This window comes from Felis catus, chromosome B1, assembly GCF_018350175.1.
Source record: "Felis catus isolate Fca126 chromosome B1, F.catus_Fca126_mat1.0, whole genome shotgun sequence".
NCBI lineage: Eukaryota > Metazoa > Chordata > Mammalia > Carnivora > Felidae > Felis > Felis catus.
The window spans coordinates 26,146,451-26,173,637 of NC_058371.1; the positions used below are offsets into that span (position 1 = coordinate 26,146,451).

The 27,187-nt window shown below is 41.0% G+C and overlaps 1 long non-coding RNA gene across 3 annotated transcripts in view; it reads left to right on the forward strand.

The window, feature by feature from the left end:
• LOC123384795 overlaps positions 1–27,187 on the forward strand; it is a 199,705-nt gene that overhangs the window by 119,763 nt on the left and 52,755 nt on the right. The gene's annotated exons all lie outside the window — the stretch shown is intronic.

Genomic DNA, 27,187 nt, shown 5'->3' on the forward strand with positions numbered 1-27,187 from the left:
AAGAAGTCATTGATTCAGAATCTCCTGCAAGAACAAATTTTCTGGGCAAAGATCTAACTTTGCAAATAGGATCTTCAAAGGAAGAGTCCCAGCAGAGAAAAGGGTAGCGTACAGGATGCTTCAGATTAGAGACGATCTCCCTCTCTGAAGTCTCTGATCCAGAAAATCAGCCCTAATGCCAGCATTACAAAGAACAACTGTCCTTCCAGCACTCTCTCCCACTCTCAGTGATGAGCAGGGTACCAGATGGGCAGACGTTCACAGACCTCTCATTTTTGCGATAACACCAGAAAAAATAACCAGGGCAGACGCCAAAGTCAGTGCAAGTCTGTATCATGAGAATCTCCTGCTTCAGAGTGGCCCTTTGATTACTGTCCCTCTTTGGTCCCTGGGGATCTGGGAAGGAGGCTAGTTTATGTTCAATGATGAGCTGACTTTTTCCTTGCTTCTCCTACAAGGTGGGGACTCCTTGTCACTTTGCCAATCTCTTCTGGAAGCCTCTGGACTTAGTGACCGACCTTATGTCTCAGTTTCCCCAGGACCACCCAGGTTTAGGCATTGATCCCACATCTTTTGGGGTTTATTTGATCCCACATCTTTTGTAAGTTAAAAGTTGCGTACCGTAAGAACACAGCTCATAAGTTCCACGACAGTAGGTTTTGACAAATGTATCCGTCTGTAGAAGGAGCAACCGAGGCAAGATACAGAAAATTTCTATGATCCCAGAAAGTTCCCTCATACCCTGGCCCAGCCAAACCTTCCCCCACACACATACATAGGCAATGACTGTTCTGGTCTCTGTCACCACGGATCACGTTTTCCATATCTTGGAATAGAAATGAGCTTCATATAAATGGAATCACGCAGCTTGTACTCTTTTGTGTTTGGCTTATTTTGCCCAACATAATGTTTCTGAGATTTAGCCATATTGTTGGTGTTCATTCTTTTTTATTGTCGAGTGTATTTTCTTGTGGATGGACATGTGTGTTGTTTCCAGTTTGAGGAAATTATGTACAAAGCTGCTATAAACATTCTTATACAGTGTTCCTGAAGGCGTATCTTTTATTTCTCCTGGATATCCACCTAAGACTGGAATTACTAGATCACAGGGCACGTGTAGGTTTAACTTTTTTTTGGAAGTTGGCAGACAGTTTTCCAAAGTGAGTGTCTAATTTTATACACTTAACCAGCAATATATGGGGTATAGTTGCCCCACATCTCAGCCGATGTTTAGCATTATCGGTTTTTAAATTTTAGCCATCTTGGTGTATGAGAAGTAGCATCTCATTACATCTTTAACCTACATTTTCCTGACGACCAATGATATGCTTGTTGAGCCTTCACTCATCTTCTTTAAAATATATGTATTTAAGCTCTGGCCCATTTTTTAATTGAATTGTTTGTCTTTATTATGGTAATGTAGAAGTCTGTTACATATTCTTGATTCCACTTCCTCGTGAGATATTAATGTATTAGAAATACTGTCTTCCAATCTGTGACTTGAGTTTTTATTTTCTTACTGTCTTCCCAGAGGCAGAGGATTTTGTTGTTGTTGTTGTTGTTGTTGTTGTTGTTTTTAATAGAAACTCACAGGAAGGTGCAAAGACAGTACAGAGAGATCCCCTGTTCTCTTCAGCCGGCTTCTCCCAATGGTTGCTTCTTACATAACCATAGGGCGATGTCAAAACAGGAAACTGACATTGCCACAGTGTGCACGTAGTGTTTTATGTCACTTTAGCACAAGTGCAAGTTGCTGTAGCCACCGCAGAACTATCGCATCACTGCAAAGATCCCCCTCATGCTACCCTTTTACAGTCCATCGCTGCCCCCATTCCTAACCCTTAGCAATTTGTTCTCCAATTTGATCAATTTCTCATGTTGAAACTCTGTATCAATCAAATCATACAGTATAGGACATGCTGAAATTGGATTTTTTTCACTCAGCATAACATCCTTGAAATCTATCCAGGCTGTTACGTGTGTCAACAGGTCACCCTCTGTAATATTCCATGCTACGGATGTACATGTACAGTTTAACCTATCGAAGAATACTTGGGTTGTTTCCAGGTTTTGGCCAGATAGATAGAGCTGCTATCAACACCCATCTACAGCTTTTTGGGTGGACATAAGTGTTCATGGCTCCTGGATAAATGCCCAGAGTGTGATTGCTAGGTTGAATAGTAAGTGGTATGCTAAGTTTTCAAAGAAACAGCCAAATTGATATCCAGAGTGATTGCACCAGTGTTACATTCCCACTAGCAATGTGTGAGATCCAGTCTCTTCACTTCCTCACCATTTGGTATTGTCACTATTTTTTATTTTAGCTATTCTAATAGATGGAGGGTGACCAGATATACCTGGTGGCTAATGATCTTAAACATCTTTTTCATCTGTTAATTTGCCATTTGTATATCTTTCATGATTTGCAGGCATCTTTCTTGGAGCTTGGAGCTTATATTTTTGTTCTCTTTAACAGTGTCTTTCCCCATGCACACATTTTTAATCTCGATGAATGTCAGTTTATCATTTTTTTTTCTTTTACGGATCTTGCTATTGGTGTCACATCTAAGAACTCTTGAGTAGCTCTAGGTCCTGATGATTCTCTTCTGTTTTCTTTTAAAAGTCTTATAGTTTCATGCTCTACATTTAAATCTATGATCAGTATTGTGTTGATTTTTATATAACATGTAAGAGTTATGTAATGGGGGTAGTGGGGAGTTGGTATTTAATGGATACAGGGTTTCAGTCTGGAAGTTAAGAAAGTTCTGGAGGTGAATGGCGGAGATGGTTCCCTAATGTGAATGTACTTAATGCTATAGAGCTGTGCCCTTAAAAACAGTTAAAATGGGAAATTTTATGTTACATATATTTAATAAAAGTTTAAAAAAATCATTTCATCCTGAAAGTGTGGGTATATTTCTGGATTTCTATTCTGTTCCATTCATTTATTTATCTATCCTTATGCCAATATAACATTCTCTTGATTACTGTATAAAACCAACATTTGTATAAAACAAGTATTATTATAGTAAGAATTGAAGTAAGGTAGTATGAATCTTCTAATTGGTCCTTTATTTTCATGATAACTTTGGCTTTTTAGGTCCCTTTCATTTCCATATGCATTTTGAAATCAACTTGTCGATTTCTACATAAAAAAAATCTTGTTGGATTTTGGTTGAACTTGAGATCCGTCTTAGATCAGAAGAACTGGCATCCTAACAATGTTCCAGACCATCACGTGACATATTTCTTCATTTATTAGGCCTTGTTTAATTCTTTTAAGCAGTATCTTGTAATTTTCAATGTAGAATATATCTTTTGTTAAATTTATTCGTAAGTATTTTTGTTTGTTTTGGTACTATCGTAAATGGAATTGTTTTTATGTTATTTTCCAGTTGTTGCTATTAGTACTTAGAAATACAAACAGTTCTTTGTATATTCATCTTACATTCCTCAATCTTAACTGTATTAGTCTAGGCTTTCCAAAGAAACAGAAGAAATGGTATATATAGAGAGATTTATTATAAGGAATTGGTTCGTGTGGTTATGGAGGCTGAGAAATCCCAGGATTTGCAATAAGAAAACTGGAGACCAGGAAACCTAGTACAGTTTCAGTATGAGTCTGAAAGTCTAAAAACCAAGAGAGCCAATGGTATAAGTTTCGATCAGAGTCTAAGTCCAAAGGCAGAAAAAGAATGATGTCCTTTCTCAGAGACAGTCTCACTACACCTTTTTGTTCTGCTCAGGCCTTGAGGTCACCCAGGTTATGGAGGGCAATCTACTTTATGCAGTCTACCAATTCAAATGATAATTTCATCTAGAAACATCCTCACAGACACACCAGGAATAACATTTAACCAAATATCTGGGCTCCCCATGGTTCAGTCAAGTTGACATTTAATATTAACCATCACACTGACTAAATCCACTAAGTAGTTGTTTTATTGATTCCTGAGAATTTTATACACACATAATTATATTATCTGCAATTTGCTTTCCAGTTTTATGCATTTTATTTCTTTTCTTCCTTCTTTGCATTAGTTAGGACCTCTAATACAATACTGAATAGAAATGGTGATAGCAACATCTTTGTCTTGTTTTTGATCTGAAAACAAGAAAATATTCAATATTTCATCAGTAAGTATGATGTTATTAGCATGCTTTACTATACCCTTTATAAGATGGAGGAAGTTCCTTTCTATTCCTGATTTGTGGGAGTTTTAATCATACGTAGCTGCTGAATTTTGTCAAATGCTTCTGTATTTATTGAGATGACCATATGGTTTATTTCTGTGATGGTGAATTAGGCTGATGATTTTCAAACGCTAAATCACAAGCATATTTACTAAGATTTCTCTTGTCGCTCTCCAGAGTGTCCCATTTTTTACAACAAATTATTTTTTCTAGCTTCCTCTGTTGGTTTTACATTAACTACTGGGCTTTTGTTGATTTGGAGCTTCAGAAATCTACTCCTCCAGGTAAATGTGGGCTTATCACACAGCCTCAGGGTTCAGAGGCCTCCCTGACATTAGTGAGTAGGCTAGAAATTTGGGAACTTAAATAATATCTTACCTGAGGAGATATTAAAATACATAGAGTTTGAAATCCTACCCTGACCCAGCTCTTCAAGTGCCACCATCTGCGTGTTGTTTAGGCCCACAGAAAAAATCCAAAATGTGGGCCACAAGAGAGAGTTAGTACTTATCCTTTTCTGTAGCTCCATTGCACCTCACCCTATACATTGACAAATACAATAATCATAGTTACATATATGATTATTGTATATACACTTGAGGGTATACCATGTATATTATATTATATTATATTATATTATATTATATTATATTATATTATATTATATTATATATGGGAGGGACTACTCCAGAACTGGACTCAAAAGTGTCTCTTGGGGAGTCACTGTGGTCTTCTGGTGCTTCAGAGGTGAAGCCAAAGCCTTTGAGAATTGCTTCTTTCCTCCAGCTCCTAGTTTTATTGAGCTATAATTGACATATACACCATGTAAGTTTCAGGGGTACTGCATAATGATTTGACTTACATACACAGTGGAAAGATTGCAGTAAGTTTAGTTAACATCCATTCTCTCCCATAGATACCGCCCCCCAAAAGAAAAAAGAAAAACACTGTTTTCCTTTTGATGAGAACTCTTAGGATTTACTCTCCCAACAACTTTTATGTACACTATATAAGCATTTTAACTATAGTGATCACGTTGTTCTTTATAACCCCAATACCTATTTGTTTTATAACTGGTACATTTTGACTACCTTGATCCATTTCCCCAACCAGCCACACCCGCCTCTGGTAGCCACAGTCTGATCTCTTTTTCTAAGGGTTTGTTTGTTTTAGATTCCGCATATAAGTGAGATCATACAGTGTTTGTCTTTTTCAACTGTCTGGCTTATTTCACTTAGCATAATGCCCTCAAGGTCCATCTGTGTTGTTATAAATGGCAGGATTTCCTTCTTTCTCGTGGTTGAATAATATCCCATTATATGTATTATATATTAATAATATCTCAATATAAATATAAATATATTCATTCTCACAACTTCTTTATCTGTTTATCCGCCAGTGGACATTTAGGGTGTTTCCATGTCTTGGCTATTGTAAATAATGCCGCTATGAACATGGAGGGTGCAGATAGCTCCGTGACATAGTGATTTTGTTTCCTTCAGATACAGTTCCCAGAAGTAGAATTGCTAGATCGCATGGTATTTCTATTTTTAATTTTTTGAAGACTATACTGTTTTCTACAGTGGCTGTGCACCAGCAGTGCACAAGGGTTTCCTTGAGAATTTCTTTTAAATACTACCTAAAATTAATATAAGAGAAATTACCTTCATGGAGTAAAGGTAAATGGTATTTTGATACCATCTTTATTTCATTTTATTTTTATTTGAGAGAGAGAGAGAGCATGAGCCAGGGAGAGGGGCAGAGGGAGAAAGGGCTGGGGCCAGGAGAGAGAGAGAGAGAGAGAGTGAGAGAGAATCCCAAGTAGGCTCCACGCTGAGTGCAGAGCCCGACGCCTGTGTCAATCCCACGACCCAGGATCATGACCTGAGCCGAAATCAAGAGTCAAACGCTCAACCAACTGAGCCACCCAGGTGCCCCTTGATACTGTCTTTAAATGGAAACTTCTTTAGACTGGGATTTTAGAGACCTGGTTTCTAATCTGCTTTCTCAATAACTCAGTGTGTGATCCTAGGTAATTCTAGGTAATGATCCTTATACAATAATAATAATAAAATAGCTGTTGACATTTATGTAGAAGCATGCCAAGAATTCCACATATATTATTTCACTAATATAAAAGAGTAAAGATTGCCAAGGTGAATCCAAGAAAGAAATCCAAGAATAGAGATAATAAGAAATATCCAAAATAATAGCTTTCACTGTGATAAAGACTTGTCACAAAGTGTCTCATTGAAACTTCACAACAACTTGATGAGGTGTGTTCTATTACCCCAGGAAAGTGAGACTCAGGTTACCTTGCCCAAGGCTAGGCAGCTGGCAAATGAAATTTGGCTGAAATTCAAATCCGGGCAATCTGACCCTACAATGTTAGTAATTGTGATGCTCATGTCCTAAGGAACACAGATAGGCAGAAAATATATATAAGCTTTCATCAGAGCATGATCACAGGGATGCAGGTCGAGAAACTAAAACTCTTATTACTTTAACCATTTATCTCACTGCTGCTATTTATTGAGTGCAAATAGACAAAGAATTTTCCTGAAACACTTTACACGCATTTCTATTTTTACTTCTCAAACTGGCTCTTGCCATTGTCTGGTCTTACCTTGCTGGCTCTGTAACATTGCTCGGGCTCTATCTCTGACCCACCTTGGGTGGATGCCCTTTCAGATGCTCAGCTTCTTAGGATTTAGCACATTTGCAAAGTTTCCCTGCTTTGCTCACTCCTGAATTTCTGAAAACCCATTCCCTTCACTGAGGACCATCCGATCCAGCCCTTGGTCCGGGAACCCTGACCACCTACTTTCCTGGCCAGTCTCCAGCCCTCATGGGTGGTGGGTGAGGAAATGATAAGGCAGTCTGCATCAGCATCTGCGGGAGCCCACGGGGGGAATGTTTAAAACCTGGGCTAAGCATTCTGAACTATATTTGACGATCTTGTGCTTCTCCTAAACCAGCTATGGAGTAGAACCCAGGGAAAACAGGCCCTCGTTTACTATCAGGTGGGGGCAGTAGCCAAACATCAAAGCCAGCCTAAGAGAACAGAGCACACAAAAGTACTGTTTTGCACCCTGCATCAGAGCAAGGTAGCCAGGTGCCAAGTGCAGTGACAGAGCCTGAGATGTAGATGAGAACCGAAATTTAGGTCCTGAATTTAAGTCCATGACTGATTCGATTTCATATTGGCAGACACCATTATTATGTAAAAACCCAGAGCCAGAAGCATAGACAAGTAGGAACCCAAGGCAGCACCTCTGACTGGGAAATAACCTTGTTTTTTGTTTTTGTTTTTGTTTTTGTTTTGTTTTGTTTTGCTTTGTTTTTGTTTTTTGTTTTTTAAGAACCTATTTCCCTCAGCGGGTGACAAAAGAAAACACGAAATCACTCAGTGCACTTGAGCTCAGAAACTCTTGGGCTGGGGTGTGAGCGCCATTTTGGCCGATGCAAATTTTATGATCTTGCCACAATGTGTAATTAGGGATTCTTGAAGGTCCCTGACTGTGGCCTGCAAACACTCTTTGTAAGCTGCAGCTGTGGTTGGAATACTATCCTAGAAGCGGCCAGCGTGATGATTTCTACATATTATTTTGGGATTCTTCAGATTCTAGTCCTTCAAGCAGCATGCTTGAGTCTCATTTTCATAGGGAATTCTCTCCCAAGTGTTTGTGGGTTCCTTGTAAAGTGATAGCAGGGACAAAACATGTCAAACTAGTCCAATGACTTTGGCATCTTCAGACCCAGAGCGCATGTAAACATCTCCCTTGGTGGGGCTTCAAAGGGCTGAGGGGGTGACTACCAGACCTGCCCCTGTCCTCTGAGCAGAAGCGGATTCTTTCCCACAGACTCCTGGCCCAGACACAAGGCCTTTAGAACAGAGCCAAGAATGTTTCCTGGAGTTTAATGCAGCCTGGAGGTCATGGGTGCGACATTGTGCAATGATTAATGACAGGGAGCGCTTAGTCAGGATTATACTTAATTTATACTTAGGTGTTGGCAATTTCTTGTAGACAACTATTTCTCCCGGACATCTCCTCGTTGCCCCTGAACCATATGATGATTACTGTTAGATGTGTACTTGGGATCCCAAGACTTTCCTGAATGTTTGATGGAAGACACACATGACTGCCAGTGTGTCCCTGACAGGCACCTGTCCCTTATGGTTCCTACGTTCATCCCTATTGTATTTCCTAAATTAGTGCCACATTCCTCTACTTATAGGACTGCTCAGCTAATTGAATATTATCAGAAAAAAAAAGAACAAGGGAAAAAAAATGAGTGTCCTCTTGTCCTGCCTTATTGTGAATGAAACGTGTTGTATGGTTCTGAGTGACTTTATCATTAGTAGCCATACATAATCTCATTCCTCTGACAATATTAGACTCAGCTCAAAATGTAGGTAGGTAATAAACCAATCCCTTACATTTAAAAATAAATTTTTATATAAAATCTGAATCTCTGGATCTGCTTTTTAGAGGAAATGAGGCTTCTAGTAATTTCCTGAGGAAACTGAGAATTTCCTTAAGTTGTTTACTAAAATGGATTTATTCACTTAAGTAAAATAAGCAGCAAACAAAAATGATCATGGGTGAAAATCACTCTAACGTGATCATATTGCCTTAAAGGCAGAAATCCTGGGATCTTTTTGAAAATACCTGATAACATATGCTCCTATTGTTTAGTTATTTCCTCAGCTTTCATCACCACAGCGCTGTTGTTCCCAGGTGAGAAGCCAAGTTTAGCGCTCACTCATGTGGTTTGGTCCTGATTTATCACATTCCTGTGAGGACCAGACTCCTTTCAGCATTCGTGTGGGTCGAGTGGAGACGTGATCTACTCCTTCCTCGCAGCACTGGGGCCAGACCATGCCCACAAGCATTTACTCACAAAACATCTGCTGTTTCATCTACACGAGCTCATCCCATAGCTTTATTCTCTTAATATAATGAGGGTAATTTGGTGTTAAACTGTAATTGATCTAACTGTTTCCATGTCAACTGACCTATGAGTTGAAGGGGGAAAAATCAATCTCTAGAAATCTAAGGCAATGCATCTTATCTTCCCAGAAATTAGGCTCCATCCAACCCCCTCCAACCGTAGGCGGTAGGTACCCTATCCTGGGGAAAATGAGACCAACTGTGTAGAAGTTAGTGTTTTAAAATAGTAGCTATTTTATACCTGAGAAGAGTTAATTGTCCAAATAGCATCCTAAGTTTAACTATGAAACCAGACTCATTATCCTTATTGAAACTGGAACTTCCGGATTAATTTTAATTACCATGGCTTTAGAGTACCTAGTACTATGCAGAGGTAGAGGTACTAAAAAAAGTACCAATTGCCTACTTTAGACAAGGGAAACGAGTCTTGATTGCCTTCAGAAACTGGCAATATCAGTGGAGAACCAGGGCATGCAGGAACATAATGAAGGCCACCGAGATACTTGGAAAAGAAGGAACTGGTTTATTTGCTTTTACCTGTGGCTTTGTAGAACATATTTGGGTGATTCAGTTAACCTCTCCGAGCTTCATTTATTCAGATATAAAATGAAAACATAATAGACCCTAACTCATTGGTTTGTTGTGGGGATTAAATAGGAGGATGCTTGAGTGGGTCATAGGTAAGTGCTCAATAAATATTAGCTGTTTTTTTAAATGAGGACAGAATAATGACATCTCCTGAACAGACTCTCTCTCTCCATTTCAAAGTGTCACATACAATGTGACTCAAGTAGTAGGTAGCATCCCACTTGAAATTGAGGGTCCCAGGCTTTTATTCCAGAACTGCTCTAAAGTCCCATAGTGCTGAAGTCAAAGGGCCAAAGAGCTCCCAGAAGATTTTGGTCCTTTTAAAATGAGTCAGAGTAAGCTTTCTACTCTATCCTGGTAAAGAAAAACAGATGTAAGCTAAGCAGTGATTCATCACAGTTAGAGCTTATGGTACTCAATTCTAAGGCATACTTTTTTTTTTTTTAACATTGTAGCATTTAATAAATCAATTTGCCTTAATCAATATTACTTTTCACCAATTGTGCCTTTAATCAATTTCCATGTGTAGAGTTTTTTCTCTCCTGCCTTACTCTCCTTTTGAATTGATGGTATGCCTTAGAATCATGTTGATGTAAAGTTAAATGCAAGGTGGGCATCTGTTATTTCTAAAACCTTTTGCAAGTTTTATAACTTTTTTAAAAGTACCGATTTCTTGGGGCGCCTGGGTGGCTCAGTCGGTTAAGCGTCCAACTTTGGCTCCGGTCATGATCTCACGGTCCGTGGGTTCAAGCCCCACGTTGGGTTCTGTGCTGGCAGCTTGGAGCCTGGAGCCCACTTCTGATTCTGTGTCTCCCTCTCTGTTTTCCCCTCCCCTGCTTGCACCCCGTGTCTGTCTCTCTCAAAAATAAATCAACATTTAAAAATGTTTTTAAATCAAAAAGTACCAGTTTCTTTTATTATGATTCATGGGTTATTGGCATTTATTATGATGACTATTGTAATATGGAGTTGATTCTGATGGAAATTTGACTGATTACATCTTGGGCCCATCTTGCTGTTAGTAATCCATGGAAAGCACACATATGGATGAGCCCTATGGGCACTTCTTTGAATCATAGGAGCAGTACTCAGGAGGAAACAATACTCTGGAAGGAAGCCTTGAAATCCCTGAAATGGTTCTCAGTGCCAATTCAGGTGATGACCCATCGTGACCCTGCCGCCTGCTCGTGCCAGTACCTGCCAGGCAAAACCTCACACCTGATCACGTCTCCGGGCTCTGCTTTTGCTCCCTCCTTTATGCTCAGGCCCAAGAAGAGTTGAGGATGGTTTTCCATAAAAACCAGTGTGTAAAGACAGAGCAAGACTCCTCTGGCTTGAAATATTTACCATTCCCTTCTTTTGGCATTAGCAACTCTTGGCTTTAGGTGATGTAACACATGTGGATGAAAAACGTGTTGTCAATATAAGCATATTGATAAATATTAGATATATAATATGAAATATAACAACTATATATATCAATATAACAACTATATATATCTAGAACTTAATAATAGATCTATATGGCTAATACTGTAGTAATCACATACACTCATTTTTATAATACCATTATGAGCAAATTCTACACCAGAATGCAGACATTACATAGATAAATGCAAGTGAGAGTTATAGAATGTTAGATTGTATCACGTAGATCCATATACATCCTCAATTAATCCATAAACGTTTATCAATTAATTGAAGGTCTGGTTTCAATTTTCTTATTAATTTGAATTCATTCAATTTTTAAATGGGAACAAATTAAAATTATCAGTCAATGTTAAAATAAATATTACGATATTTGAGAATATTGCTTTTATTCTTGACTGTCAGCTCTATAAGCAGCAGAATACGTGACTAATTTTATAAGCAGTACAAGTCTCTGTTAGAATAGGAAGGAGACACCCTTCTTACTCCTTGGCTTAAAATTTTCACCTTGGGAGCAGAGCTCTGGTGAGCATAACAAAATTATGGATATGTAAAAATAACCTGAATCAAAAAATGTATAAGGAAGGGTAATAAGTGAAAACAGAACAAATATATATGGTCAATTTATGTATGAAAAATGTAAACTTAATAATTAAAGAAATGAAATGAAAATCATAATTTAAAAGTATCACTTTAAGCTTTTCAAACACAAATGGAAAAACCTATTTTTTCACCTGATGAAAATTTTTCATCATGGTAAAAAAAATCTTTCATATATGTTCTAACCCCGTCTCATTGGAAACTTTACAGTATACTAAATGTCTTAAAAATCTTTCATCCCTTTGACTCCAGAAATCCATTCCTAGAAATGTATACCAAAGAAAAAAAGAGAGAGAGAAAGCATGTTGGTATTTAAAGATAATCTGTACAATATTATTTGTAAGAACCAAAGTTAGAGGCATAATACATGTCTCACAATAGAAGAATAAACAAATTATAGAATATGCATATGAAATATTATACATTAATTTAAAACTATGTTTTCAGTTATTATTTAATGACATGGGAAAATGTTAATAATCCGTGAGAACTGAGATGTGTGAAAAAAGCAGTGACATAAACTAGATATACACACTATTTCCAATTTGCTAAACAAACAAATATGTAGAAGTTTGCCTGGGACCAACATTGTGGCCATATTTTTTAGGGACATGGGAATTTGTCACAATGGGTTAGATCCAGGTTCAAAAGTCCAAGAAGGCCCCAGGCACCATTTCAGGAGGACAGAATTGTCCTCCCTGACAAATGTCTTCCAAATAGTTTAGGTTTGTAACAACAGCAGTAACAACTTCTTAGCATGTGAAGCTCTTTAGAGTTGAGAAAATTTTTCAGATATATTTTCTCTCTGGATCCTCAAAGCAGTCCTTTGAGGCTGGCCACATAGTATTACCTCGATTTTATAGATGAGGAAATGGAGGCTCAGAATGTTAGAGAGCTGGCGAGCGACAGAGTTCCCAGCTTTATCGTCACCCCTCCCTGTTCTCCCATTAGCCACTTCCTCCAGAGATATGATTCATAAATACCTTCCATCACCTGTGGAATGCATTTCTATTTCCGATGTGTACTGCCTCTCGAGAAGGTGCATTGCTTACGTTTAGTCTGCCCTATTTGTTCTCAGATTGCCTAGTTCCAGTGACAATGGGTAGAGAATAGTTATGTAATTATATAATTTATAGTTAGACAGCAAGTATGGTAAGGGTGGGCCCCAAAACACCAACCACCACCATCAGCAAACATGCTTGCAACCACCTTAGGAAGAGGTAAGGTAGGTGGCAGGAAAGGCACCGTTAAGGGTACCTCACTGGGGTCAGGAAAATTTCTAGGACAGCATTGGAGAATCAACAGTCATTATGAAGATATGCCAGCTAAAAGAGTTATAAACAAAAGCTGAACTTGGCCGTCTGGATGAAGCCTTTAGGAGGTATTCCCTACCTATGGTTATTCTGCTTCATCCTGTGGCTGTCTAGTTCAGGCTTCTCTAGCCTTGCTGTGCAGATGAATCATTTGGAGATTGAGTTGAAGCACAGACTCGTTCAGTAGGTCTGGGGTGGAGGCTGAGATTTTGCATTTCCAGCCCACTCCCAGTTGATGCTGATGCTGCTGGTCAAGACCGACCTTAAGTAGGAGGAAGGATCTAGATAACCACCAACTAGTGGGTTGGGGCAGAGGTTCCCCCAGATTCTCATTCCATAGGTGGCTCTTCTATAGCTAAGTCAGTGACAACTCACTTCTGTGTTTCTTCATCAGCAATTGTTCTATATTATCATGGAATTCCTTTATATGACTCTTGATCTATATTATAATCACCTAGGAGGCTTTTTAAAATTTGATTCCTAGGTCGCACAGTAGTAAAACCAAGTTAGAATCTCTGGAGGTGTGATGAGAATGTTAACCTCTCCCTGGGAGGGTGAGGAAGGCTGAGAAGATCCCCATAAATCTGGCTCCAGGCCATGCTACTGACATTTTTAAGTCTGGGCCTTGCCTTTGTCTTTAATGTTAACCTTCAAGTCGGCTAGAAATAATTCCCTCAGAAGCCTGTTTGCAAACAGAACTCACCTTCTCTGGAGACAGAGAAGAAGATAATTTCAAGGAGACAACAGCAGAAGAAAGTCCAAACAAGACCTAAAGACTGAGTTTTTTTCTTGTTTTTTTCTGAGATGGAATTATATTATAAATTCATTCAGGATTTTACTTCTCATTTTGTATCTTATGGACCTACTCTTTGAATCATTTTGGAAGAAATGAATGATTTTTTTTCTTCAAGAAGGTACAACACTTTAAGACAAAAATCCAACTAAACATCCAGGTAATTAAATAATCCTTATAGGAGTTGATAGCACCATGAGACAGGGGTTGCAGATAGATGAACCATTAAAAAGAGAAAAGCCTTTTTTTCCTCTGAGGTTGGCTCATTCAAGCAAACTGAAAATTGAAACCACATTATTTTAAAAGCAAAACTGAGATGAGGAAGAGTCTAAAAAATGTAAAACATGATATTCATTACAGTTCTCCAGTTTTTCATCCATCTTTTCAAGTATCCCTGATTACTAGGATCATGACTCCTTGCAAACAGAAAGAAAAAGAAAAAGAAAGAAAGAAAGAAAGAAAGAAAGAAAGAAAGAAAGAAAGAAAGAAAGAAAGAAAGAAAGAAAGAAAGAAAGAAAAGAAAAGAAAAGAAAAGAAAAGAAAAGAAAACTCATTTTCTACAAATCAACCATATGCAATACAGTATATATTGTAAATTCCACTAATTCCTTTAAATCTTTTTATTCTTATGACCCTCCAGTTTTTTTTCATAATGTCCCCATGATGTAGGTCACTAATTCATTTGTCTCCACTCAACAAGGGAAAGAGCAAGACTTGACAAGGAAACAACCACACCCAGGCTGAATAAAATAGCCTCATCTCAGGAATTAGAGGAAAGTTCACAGTTCTGAGCCAGTGTATTGTTCAGCCCATTGAGCATCTCTAGCAATGACATTCACTTGATACCTGAAAATTAAGTTTTGAGAAATGCCCCAGAAAATATGCATTCATCCATCCATTCATTCATTTAGCAGGTATTTCTTGAGGGCCTGTTATGTTCCAGGCACTATTCTTGGGTGCAAAATATGGAAGTCATGACCCTCCTTCCCAAGAATTAGAGACTATTGTGAGAAGCCAACTTATGAGCAAAGAGGCAACGTGGTATAAAGATGAACTCAGATGCAGGAGTCAGACAGACGGATATTTGAATCCCAGCTCTGCCACTTCCTTTCTCAGCTGTATTATGTTATTTGCAGCCTCGGTTTCCACATCTGTAAAATTGACATAATAGCACTTACAACAGAAGGTTGTTGTGTGGGATCTATGAAACCTTCTATGTAAAGCCACTTAGCCCAGTACCAGATACAGACTAAGCAAGCCAGGAATGTGAGACCACGTAGAGCTGAGTGGTGGCGCAAAGAAGAGGGATCGGTCTCAAGAGTTTATGAATATAAATAATACTGCGTTAAAGCCAGCTAGCCAAGAACAGAGGGGGGGATATATCTAGAGTAACTCTGTAGGCACAGAATATTCAACTTCTGAAAGACAGAGATACGTAATTATCTGTGGGGCTGAAATCAGAGTATTTTGATTAGCCTCAGAAGGTATAATAAGATTTGTCTCCTTTTGAATATTTCAATCCTGATAGTATATACTTCCTGCATATGTATATTCTCTTAGAAAATGGATATCATAATAATGGGCCTCATCAGAGTGTCATTCCTGTCAAATAAGAAACTGCATGCGAAATTCTAAACAGTAAAGCATTGTACAAAATACATGACTGCACTGATTATGCAAGATAAGACAAAGTTCTCTCTCCAAGAAGTATTCCAGGCAGTCCTGATCGTGGTGGCCATGAGTGCTTTTCCAGAGCCATCCAGCTGACCTCTGCTCTTCCCTGCCGCCCCCAATTCCCCGCCCCATCCAAATCTGAGCTTTCAAAAAAATCAGTCTTCTCACCTAGGGGCATAGGGCACAGCTGATGAGGAGAGGCCCTGAGAATAAGATAATTGAGTAAGAAAGAATGAGTAAAGAAAAGTCCACAGACCGGTCAGAAGTTAGAAATGTCTTAGGATGCAAGGACCCATCCCCCTGGAGACAAAGGGGGAAACATGCAAGGAGTGAGTGGCACCTCCATTTGCCTCAGGAGAATGAGTCCAAGATTAGAAGATTAAAAATACACTTGCCTGAAAATGTAAGAGTAACAGCCAGAGTAACAGTGAGCTAGGGCAGAGGGGACCCCAAACGAAAGAGCTCATATTAAATAGCTGTAAAACCTAGTGCTGTGCTGGGACTCGTCCATAGACTGACAGGCCTGGACACTGTCACCAGGCCTGCCTGCCATCTGAACACCTGTGGGGAGTCCACCATCCAATGAGCCTCAGTAGGAAGGGAGGTCCTAGGATTCTGAGTGTGGAGCAAGGGAAACAGTGCCAAAAGGAGTATGTTCCCTGCCCCAGTGTGGGGACATCCAGTGGCCAGTGACAATAACAGCATTTCCTAACCAGCCTTGTTCTTTGGTCTGGCCTGTGCAGAGTAGAGGTTCTGGATGCCAGGTCTTATCTGACCTGGGGATCTGGCTTCTTCATGGACTCAGATTCTAGGCACTGGCTTCTTCCTCAACTTTTCACCAGCGCCCACTTCGTCTCTAAAGTGCCTTTTTAGACTTTTTTTTTTTTTAATGTTTATTCATTTGTTTTGAGAGAGAGAGCGAGAATGGGGGAGGAGCAGAGAGAGAGAATCCTAAGCAGGCTCTGAGCCACAAGTGCAGAGGCCAACTCAGAACTTGATCTCATGAACCATAAGATCATGACATGAGCCAAAATCAAGAGTCAGACGCTTAACTGACTGAGCCACCCAGGTGCCCCATAGACTTTTTTTTGTCCTGATCATTCCCCTGACCTGTGACATTTTAATACCAGATACTGAGTATATCTGTTTATATACTACGGCCCTTTGTAGAGCTAAAGACCATTGTAATCGCTCAGCTTGTGTTTACTCAGCCAAGAATAATATTCACCTGTTTTCTGGTGGCCACCTGTTTTCAAGATTGCCCCCACAGAGAAGGCATGGAATCCTTCTGCTTATGACTGACCAGAGTTAGTCTCTTATATTTGCAATCATGAGCTTCATCTCTTGCTATTAAACCCAAATCCATAAAGTTGATGTTGTTCTCATGTACCCTACATCAGAGCTTTATAGGATTCTGTTAAAATTCTAAAATTTGGAAGAAATTACTTTTAAAAAAAAATGCTGATAACAGCTCCTTCCATGTATCTCTGCCAGTATTGTACACATTCCCTAGTTCAACCCCCATGCCACTCTATGTATGTGTTATGAGCTCTGCTTTACAGATCAGGACCCTAGAGTTAAGGCAGACCAGTAATTGGGACAAGGTTAACCCTGCTTGCCAGTACAAGAGTGAGAAGGTGGGCCTTAAACCACAGTGCAGAGTAAGACGGACTGCCTGCTCAGGTCGCTTCACAGGAAGTTTGCTTAGGAGCTTGAAATGGAGCTCTGCTTGCAGAGGAGGTAGTTGTTTTAAAAATATTCATTTGCTTTCTCATTCGCAGGCCTGTCTGCCTTACCTTCCCCTCTAGGCAGCCTGGCATAGGGAAATGGGGTGGGGGTGAAATTTCATTCACCGGCTAGTGCCGTGCAGGTACCAGCCAATCAGAACAGACCAGGCAACAGCCAATCACAATAGGCTGGTCATCGGCCAGTAACAACAGTCCAGGCATCAGCCAATCACAACAGCCCAGGCCAGTCTCCAGATGGAAGAGTCTCATTGGCCCCTGATGTGCCCGGTGCTACCCTGGCCCCTTCCTCCTGAGGGGAAGGCACGTGTGGGGACCCATTCCATGGGCTTAGGGCAGCATCTAGTCCGCTACCAATGTGGAAGTATTTTAATGTTTACCAGCTGATAGAGTCATACCTGCTGTTTGTGGTTACGAAGGTATGTGGTATTTATATGAAGGCACTATGGAAGTTACAGTGAATGCAAATAAATTTAGGAGAAAGAAAGTAAATTCCGCTTCTAACATTCAAAATGACATCTTGGAGGCTCCTGCCTCTCTCCATGGTATACGGTGGCCCAGAGGGGATCCAGAAACTCCAGGAGTAGAGGCCTGGCAGAGTCCTGGCATTAGGACAGAGAAGCTGATAAAGGCAGCGTCTTTTAAGATGTGGAGCAGATATTCAGGACCACGGGTGGTGGGTGCAGTACCTTGTGGAAATGGATGAAACCACCCAAAGGAGAACAAGCAGAGGCTATTTATCAGAGTTTGCTGAAGCAAGAAGTGCTGTGTGACTGGCTAAGAGTACATGCTTGGCTCTCCCTGGTTGGTCCTAAGTTGGAAGTGATGGGGGTTGTGGGACGGGCTGAGGACAAAGTGCAAGCTATGCATCCCCTCCCCCCAGGTGGGATGTGTGTGATATTCCTCAGGCACTCCGGGCTGCCCAAGGACAAAGGAAAGGAAAGAAAAAAAATGGCCAACTGATAGAGACCACAGTCATACAGGACATGGGTCTCCATCAGTTTACAAATATCTTAGTAAACTATAAGAAAAAGGCAATCTTATCAATAGCCTGATCTCCAGAAGCCTGTGGACTACTTCCTGGAGCCTCAACATCACCCCTCCATAGTGATGTGGGGAACAAAGGCAAGAAGAAAATGGCGGGTAAAATTAAATTTCCTTATAACCTGCAGCCCATTGACAAATATTTGAGGCAAGTACAAAATATAACATTTCTCCAGGAAAGTGCCTTACTAGAGAGAAAACGACCTTAGGTTGACGATAGCAAGGCCTTAGAGTCCTCTTTAGCATATCCAAGTCCCTCTGGAGGCCTCATTTTTTACTTTACCTCCCCAACTCCGTAGTATAAAACTGGCCATTCTTCACAGCACCAGCACAGCTCTTACTGTCCCCGGGTCCTGTCCCATGCTTTAATAAAATCACCTTTTTGCACCAAAGATGCCTTCAAGAATTCTTTCTTGGTCATCAGCTATGGACTCCCCACCATCAACCCAAAACCTCATCAGAAGCAGAGACAAAAATTAGAGAAGCTGTCAGTTTTTAATCAAGCCCTGGCCATTTGGGACTGATTCTTATGGAAGCTATTTTTTGGCTCCCTGAATTGTTACTAGAGGTAGCAGTCTGACTTTCTTCAAGTCAGACTTGAAGCAGGCGGGGTTCAGGGGCTGGTGATTGTGCACATGGGGTGGTTTCCTGGGCAGTTTGTTGCAGGTGGTAGGTCAGAACTCTCTTTTTATATATGGCCTGCCCATTGTCCGTTTGTGTGTTCTGTCTCCCAACCTCAACCCAGAAGCCCACACAAGATCACTCATGACTTCTGGTCACGAATTGGGGTGAGGACAGTCCAGCCTGTCCCCAGGAGAGAGCAGTGAAGATCCAGTGGAATAATGTAGAGCCAAGAACATTCCTCTTCAGCCAATACATGGACCACGATGTGGAACAATGCCTTTCAGAGAGATAAGCACCATAGGGTTGGCAAAACTGTTACAGAGACTCTGCAGAGGACAGCCCCCCCCCCTTCTATGTGTCCCTCCACCTCTGCCCACGACCCCTTTTTAGCCGTCGGGCTCCTGCTGCCTCCCTGTCTCTTTCAGCTTAACGAAAAGACTCTGATGTTGGTCATTTGTACTCATTTCAAATGAGGGTAGGCACTGTCCTTTATTTTTTATCTATATGCTGTTTACTATTATTTTATAATTATTATTTCATTTAGTTATGAAACAGAAGGTCTTATGTGATATTAAGGCTATGGGTCTTTTTTCAAAGCTCCTGAAATCACAATGCACAAGCAGGCATTAGGCTCTTAGCTGATTTATTAGGTTGACTGCTGTGAAATTACCAATATTCAGTAGTTTCTCCCACAAAACAGCAATCTCATAGAGTCCAACCAAAAAACAAACTAGTGTCGTGACTTTTACTTCCAGGAACCAACTGGGTGACTAGAAAATACTTTTAAAAGATTACAAAGCCAATTTAAAATTCTCATTTTTGTGTAGGAAAACTGCTGATCTGTTGTGCCCTTCCCCCCTTCAAAAACACACGCAGTGTAACGGATCGCTCCTATTAATTGTGTAAAGTGTGGAGGGAGGGACACGCTAACAGCAACGGAAGGACTTAACCATTACAGGGGAACAATTTTCTGGACCATATTTTACTTCTTTCATTCAACCATTCTGGAGTAGAGACTGTTTTAGGCCTCACAGTGGTACATTTGAATTTCTCTCCACGATCTGATAATGAATAAAATTAAATGTAATCTCCTCTGCAGAGAGTTGGCGAAGGGAAGGCAGAGGGAGGTTAGAAACCGTGTTGTTAGCTGGTAAAGAAATATAGATGCCGGTATTAGGTAAACCACAAGTAATCACACGTTCCTCCCTCAATTCCTTCCCCTCAATTAAGGGGAAGCCATCACAACTCCCTGATGTTGAAGGGTGTTCTTGTCATTGATTTTCTAACGTGCTGGTGGAAATTTTGTCAGCCACTGTCAATTTAAAGCCCCATGTAATTACACTTCTTGCAAGAGAGATTCTGATTGTATTTTCTGTGCCAAAGCCTTGTCCCCAAGTACTGTTTCATGGCAAATCAAAAGGGAGGCTGCAGAAATTGGTATGACAAGGAACACATAAAGCTCCCTGAAGAATTTTCCTTTAATTAAGGAATTAGACACTATATCCCATGGACGGAGGCCATCTGAGCCATTTTTCTTTCCTTCTGGAGTGAAAACCTTTCACGTGTGGGACAAGTTCAAGGTCAGGGAGTACCGGCAGTGAAGTTCCTGAAGTAGCTTAGCTGTCTACCAGGCGACATCACATTTTTGTTTATAGATAGAAGGACACTCCATTGACACGATGATAAAGCTTTGATTCCTCTTGACTCTGATTATTTTAGACATCAGACTTAGCATAGATTACTATGTCTTCCATTCCCCCAATACTTAAAAGCAGCCTTCTGATGTCTTATATTGTTCATTTTTCATATTTCTCTTATATTGTAAATCCAGTGAGAGAAGAAGCCAGGTGCTCTACCCCCGAGCATCTACTTCAATGCTGCCCGTAAATACATATCTGTCGCATAGTAAGTGGACATTCGTCTGCACAAGTAGGACTCCATGCAAGTCCAAGAACCCAGGATAGGCCACAAGTTAGCCCTGTAGCTAAAAGGTATTGATTTGAACCCTGGATTCAAATTCTAGGCATTAAGTTTGACATTTTTCTCACAATAATGGGGGATTTTGAGGAGCCAGTGGAAAGAAAGCTATACTATGCGTGGATGTTAAAGAGAAGCTCCCGGGGGCCTTAGCCAAGGTTAGATGATTTTCAAATGCAAGAGTCAAAGGAAAGCAGATAACTAACACTGTCTCCTGTGTCCTCCCTCAGAAAGGAGCCCTGGGGTTCTGGCCTTTCCACATCTCTCCCACTCACAATGCCTGCTGTGTGCTACAAAACGGATTTTACTCTGGCCCCTTGGCAAGATCTCTTCTCTCTGAATCCTCTAATAATGTCTCTACGAGGTTTCTATACACCAAAGAAATAGAAAACCAAAGATATCACAGGAAAAGTCAGAAAAACCTCACCCTCAGCTTCACCCCTGGGGGCCAAACATTCCATTTCAGAATTTGGCACTAAAAAAAAAAAAAAAAAAGAACACGTAAAGAAAAACAAAGCAAACAAAAGCAGACCATTGATTCTTTGTTCCTGTTTGTTCTCTCTTTGTTTGAAATGAAAATTTCACCTTGGAAATCAGGAACAAATAAAATGGCCAGAAAACATAAAATTCTGCTTGCTTTGCTTCCGGCACTGAGCCTCCCTCGGCTGCCCATTTGCCAGATAACCCATTATAGGCGTAAAAACCTCCAAACCCTGGCAAATACATCATTCTGAAAGCTGGGGCTTCCCAAGGGTAACATCAGAGATTATCAGTCAGGCAGAAATGTTAACATCCATTTTCCCATCATTGTGAAGCCTTTTGTTAATGCTGGGGTTTTTTTCCCCCTCTATGCAGAAAAGGCACAATGGCCTGCATTCTGGGAACATTTTATGCAAAACAGTTAGACTATGTGAAACTGCTCTGTGTCAGTCGCTGTCCCTCAGGCAAATACCCCTCAATGAGGGATTTTGATCCCAGGGCAAAGTCACCTCCTATGGCCCTCAGGGACATTAAAGGGTCCACACAGCATGTCTCCACTCCCAGGTGAAAGGATCAGGCTTTGAGCTGACTGAGCTCTCAGTGGTGGCCCAGGTGAGGGGAGGCTCCATCCAACAGCAAGAAAGGGAATCTTTCCTGGCTCCATTCTGGAGGCTGAGAAGCAGGTCAGACCTTGGGTCAGTCTAACACGAGGAGGAGGAATCGTGGGATTTTTTAGCTGGCAGCAACATCTCATTTTATCTACTTATATCTATAGAAGAACTGGAGCCTGGAGAGGGGGATGGGGCTTGCTCAAGGCCAGAGAGCCCATTTCTAGTGAATCAGAATCTAGATTTAGTGGGCCACATACTGTCTATACTCATTCATTTCTGTAATAAGTAAAAATACTAAGGCTGGATCACTGTGCAGTGTTCTGAAGAGATAATAATGAACCAGATACAATTTCTGCCTGCAAAAGACACACACAGCTCAGAAGAGGAAACAGAAGTAAAGAGAGATGATGGCAACACATGGAACCTCAGTGCCTCTTATCAGGGAACAGGTTAAATCAGTGGTGGTACATCCATGCCGTGGAATAATACGCTGTCGTGAAAACAGTCCTAGGCAGATCTCCAGTGATGTGGGAAACGAAGGCAGGAGGAAATGGCAGAAGCGAATAAATTTCCTTATAACCTACAGCCCATTGACCAGTCCTTGAGGCAGGCCAAGGTTTCTCCAGGAACTCCCTGCTGTCTTAACGTTAATGCTTTGCTAGAGGGAAAAACAACCTTAGCTTGACAACAGCTAGGCCTCCAGTATCCTGGGAGTCTTCTTTAGCATATGAAAGTCTCACTGGAAACTTCCCCTGGACTTTACCTCCCCCAAACTCCATAGTATATAACCAGTCTCTCCTCATGGTCCTGGGGCAGCTCTTCTTGTCCATGGGTTCTGTCCCCAGGCTTTAATAAAATCACCTTTTTGCACCAAAGATGCCTTCAAGAATCCTTCCTTGGCCATCGGCTCTGGACCCCACTATCACTCCAAAAAACCTCATCATCCAGCACCAGTGTGGAAAGATCTCCAAGTTGTATCGCTGGGTGAAAAGAGCAAAGTCTATTTTGCAAATGTAAAATGAAGGGTTTGGATTTTATCAGCGGCTTTCCAAGCCTTTTTCAAAATTATGGTAAAATAGGGGCGCCTGGGTGGCTCAGTTGGTTAAGTGTCCGACTCTTGGTTTCCGCTCAGGTCATTTTGTGGGTTCAAGCCCTGCATCGGGCTCTGCGCTGACAGTGTGGAGCCTGCTTGGGATTCTGTCTCTCCTTCTCTCTCTGCCCTTCCCCGCTTGCACTGTCTCTCTCTCAAAATAAGTCAATAAACTTTTTTAAAAAATACGATGAAATACATGTAACATGGGGCGCCTGAGTGGCGCAGTCGGTTAAGCGTCCGACTTCAGCCAGGTCACGATCTCGCGGTCCGTGAGTTCGAGCCCCGTGTCGGGCTCTGTGCTGACCGCTCAGAGCCTGGAGCCTGTTTCAGAGTCTGTGTCTCCCTCTCTCTCTGCCCCTCCCCCGTTCATGCTCTGTCTCTCTCTGTCCCAAAAATAAATAAACGTTGAAAAAAAAAAAAAAAGAAATACATGTAACATAAAATTTACCAGGTGAACTACTTTTAAGTGTCCAGTTCACTGGTGGTAAGTATATTCCCACATCGGGCAGCCATCATCGCTGTCCATCTCCAGAGCTGTTTTCATCTCCCCAAACTGAAACTTTGAGCCCATTAAACATTAACACCTCATTTGCCGCCCACCCCCCCCCATCGCAGCCCCCAGCAGCCACTATTCTGGTTTCTGTCTCTATGAATTTGCCTACTCTACGTACCTCACCTAAGTGGGATCATACAGTATCTGTCCTTCTGTGACTGGCTTATTTCACTCAGCATAATGTCCTCAAGGCCCATTCACGGTTGTAGCGTGTGTCGTAATTTTATCCCTTTTTAAGGAATTTTTAAGGCTGAATAATATTCTGTTGTGCCCACGCACCACATAATATCTCATCCTCTGTCAATACTTGGGGTTGCTTCTACCTATTGGCTATTGTGAATGATGCCCTTATGAACTTGGGCATGCAAAAATCTCTTTAAGTCCCTGAGTCCAGCTATTTTGGTTGCACACAATCATTGGATCATAAAGTAAATCTATTTTTCACTTTTGGAGGAACCTCCATACGGTTTTCCACAGTGGCCGCACCAGTTTACATTCCCAGCAACAGTGCAGGAGGGTTCCAGTTCCTCTCTGTCCTTGCTGATACTTATTTCTGTTTTTTTTTTTAAATAGCCATTCTAATGGACGTGAAGTGAGCTTTTATTGTGGTTTTGATATGCATTTCCCCAGTGATTACTGATGTTCAGCATCCTTTCATGTGCTTGTTGGCAATTTGTAGATCCTCTTTGGGGAAATGTTTGTTCAAGTCCTTTATCCATATTTTAATTGGGTTGTTTGTTCTTGGATTGTTGAATTCCAGCCTTTTAAAAATCTGTGGAAACTACTACGTTTGATGAAATTGTTTACCCAAGCCCAATACATAACATGGGAAGAGGCAACGTTCCTCTGGTAGAATTGGATTCATGTGGAGGGCTTAGAGCTCTGGCCAGACCTTCCCAGGGGCTTCTTCATCCCAACTCTGTCCCCTCCCTCCCTCTTGTGCCTCCCTCCAGCAGGAGGTGGCCCCTGGGACACCTCCAGGTTATCTCTCAGGTAACAGGCTATGTGTATGTGAAAAACTTCCAAAGTTCCATTTGCATAAAGGAAAAGCTATTTAGAGTAAGGGAACTTCCACCAATACTTACTTTCAGAGACGTTGCTGTGATGTTCACTTCCTTCCGGGAAGACCCTTTAGTTTCACGTGTAGGCCCGATTTATACAATATTTTAATGACTCTTTGAAGGTTTTAACTTATTCATGTATTTCCATTCTTGTAGTGAATCTGAATGCTCATCATGGCCTTTGGAGTGCAGTGCTTGGGCACGTCTGTTTGCAAAGTGTTTAAAAAAGTAATATGCTACTAGAAATATCCCTGTACCACATTGATTGCAAATTTTCCTTAATTTCATCTCCCTTCCCTATATCCACCCCTCTCACTTTGCAATGTGACTTTGTGGTTCCTCCCATTAAGAAGAGAGTCTGCTTAGAGCGCCTAAGTGTCCAACTCTTGATTTCAGCTCAGGTGCTGAGATTGAGCCCCTGGTCATGTTCCACAATGGGTGTGGAGCCTGCTTAAGATTCTCTTTCGCCCTCTCCCTCTGCCCCTCCCCCACTCACAAGTGCAAATGCATGCTCTCTCTGAAAGGAAGGAAGGAAGGAAGGAAGGAAAAAAAGAAAGAAAAGAAAAGAAAAGAAAAGAAAAGAAAAGAAAGAAAGAAAGAAAGAAAGAAAGAAAGAAAGAAAAAGAAAGAAAGAAAGAAAGAAAGAAAGAAAGAAAGAAAGAAAGAAAGAAAGAAAGAAAGGGAAAGGAAAGAAGGAAGGAAGGAAGGAAGGAAGGAAGGAAGGAAGGAAGGAAGGAAGGAAGGAAGGAAGGAAGGAAGAAGAGAAAGAAAGTCTGCTTTTCCATTCCCTGAGTCTGCGCTGGCCTTGTCATTTGCTTTGATTAGTGGAAAGAAGTGGAGACTGTTGGGCCAGGTCTGAGCCTCATTTCTGCCCTCCTTCTTGGAATCCTGTCCAGAGACAATGAAAACAAGCCTGGTCTAGCCTGCCTAGTAATGAGAAAAAGTGGTTTCTATCACCTTGTTGCCCCAGTTCACAGCCAGCCAATAGCCACACGTGTAGCTAAAGCCATCCTAACCAATCCAGTCCGAACGCACCCTGTTCACTAACCACAGATATATGAGGGAGCCCAGTGCAGATCAATAGAATTGCCCAATTGACCGGTGAGTAAAGATGAATGTGTCCTGTTTTAGGTTGCTGAGATGTTGTACAGTTTATTGCATGGTGATACCTAACTGATATTATCACCAACTACTTCTGATAATAAAACACAAAGTGACAGAGAAGGTGGTACATATGAGATAGACGTTCTGAGATCCTTTTGGATCCTCTACAACTTAAATCTTTCTCTTAGTACCTTGTTCTTCAATAGGTGTTTGGCCTTTCAATCTCAGAAAGAAAACATTACAAGTTGAGTTCAAGGGGATTTGCATAAACCACAAAAGAGCCTGGAGAAAACGTCGCATTTCAAAATTCTCAGCGATGGATAGAAACAACTTCTGGGTCCACCAAAGAAGCATGCCTTGGAGGGGTTTGGCCCCCTAACACCATGTGCTTGCATTTGATAAGCCACATTTGTGCAGGATATCCTCAAGCTTCACCAGTGTTTCAAGAAAACATCATCTGAAGTCACTTCAGAAACACCATGCATGTGTTTCTATTTGACTATAAAATGTAGTTAAAAACAAAACCAAAAAGCAAGCAAAAATAACATTATATCTAATGCCCTTTCCACATCAGAGAGCAGAGGGCCACAGTTGATTCCCAAATATGTGCTGTCCCTGCAAGAGGGAGTGAGAATCCTGAAATATGTCCCCTCTGCGGAGCCAACAAGAGGTTAGCCTTCTCTGTGTCAATAGTCCCCCTGCAGTCATTACCATGGTTAATTACAGGCCAACTCTCCCCAGTGTCAGATGGTCACCACAGCTCAGCCTTATGGCTCCCATCTTCCCAAAGGCTGGGAGGTCTTTCTTGTGAGACAGTTAAGCAGGAAGAAGGAAAATGAGGCTAATTTACGTAAATGCATGCCACATAAATCAGATTGTGTCTGCCAGATAGCACAAATCGCTGGGGTGATTTAGTATTTTCCCACTGGGCAACGAGAGAGTTCCAGACACCAGTTCTTTAGTTTGGTGTCCGTGTACCTGGGTCACCAACTAGGTTTCCACCCGGTAATTTGTTTCCTTACCTTCAAAAACTAAACAGGCACATCGGTCTAACATCCAACTTGAATAAGTGAATCCACAAAGGGACTTCAGTGTCTGGAATTAACCAGGCCTGTAGAAAGTGAGAACATTTTAACTTAAGATGAAGTAGAATAAGGAAGAATTTTCAAAGGAAGAGTTGGGAAAAGGAGATGAGAGCTTGGTCAACATTGGCAAATATTTCAGGGACACCGGAGATCAGGGGACCTCAAAAGAAGCGATTGCTTTTTGTGAACTTTGCAAGCTCACTGGCAGTAGAATAATGGTGATGGACACCAAATGACAGTCACTTTAGAAATGAGCAGGAATTGA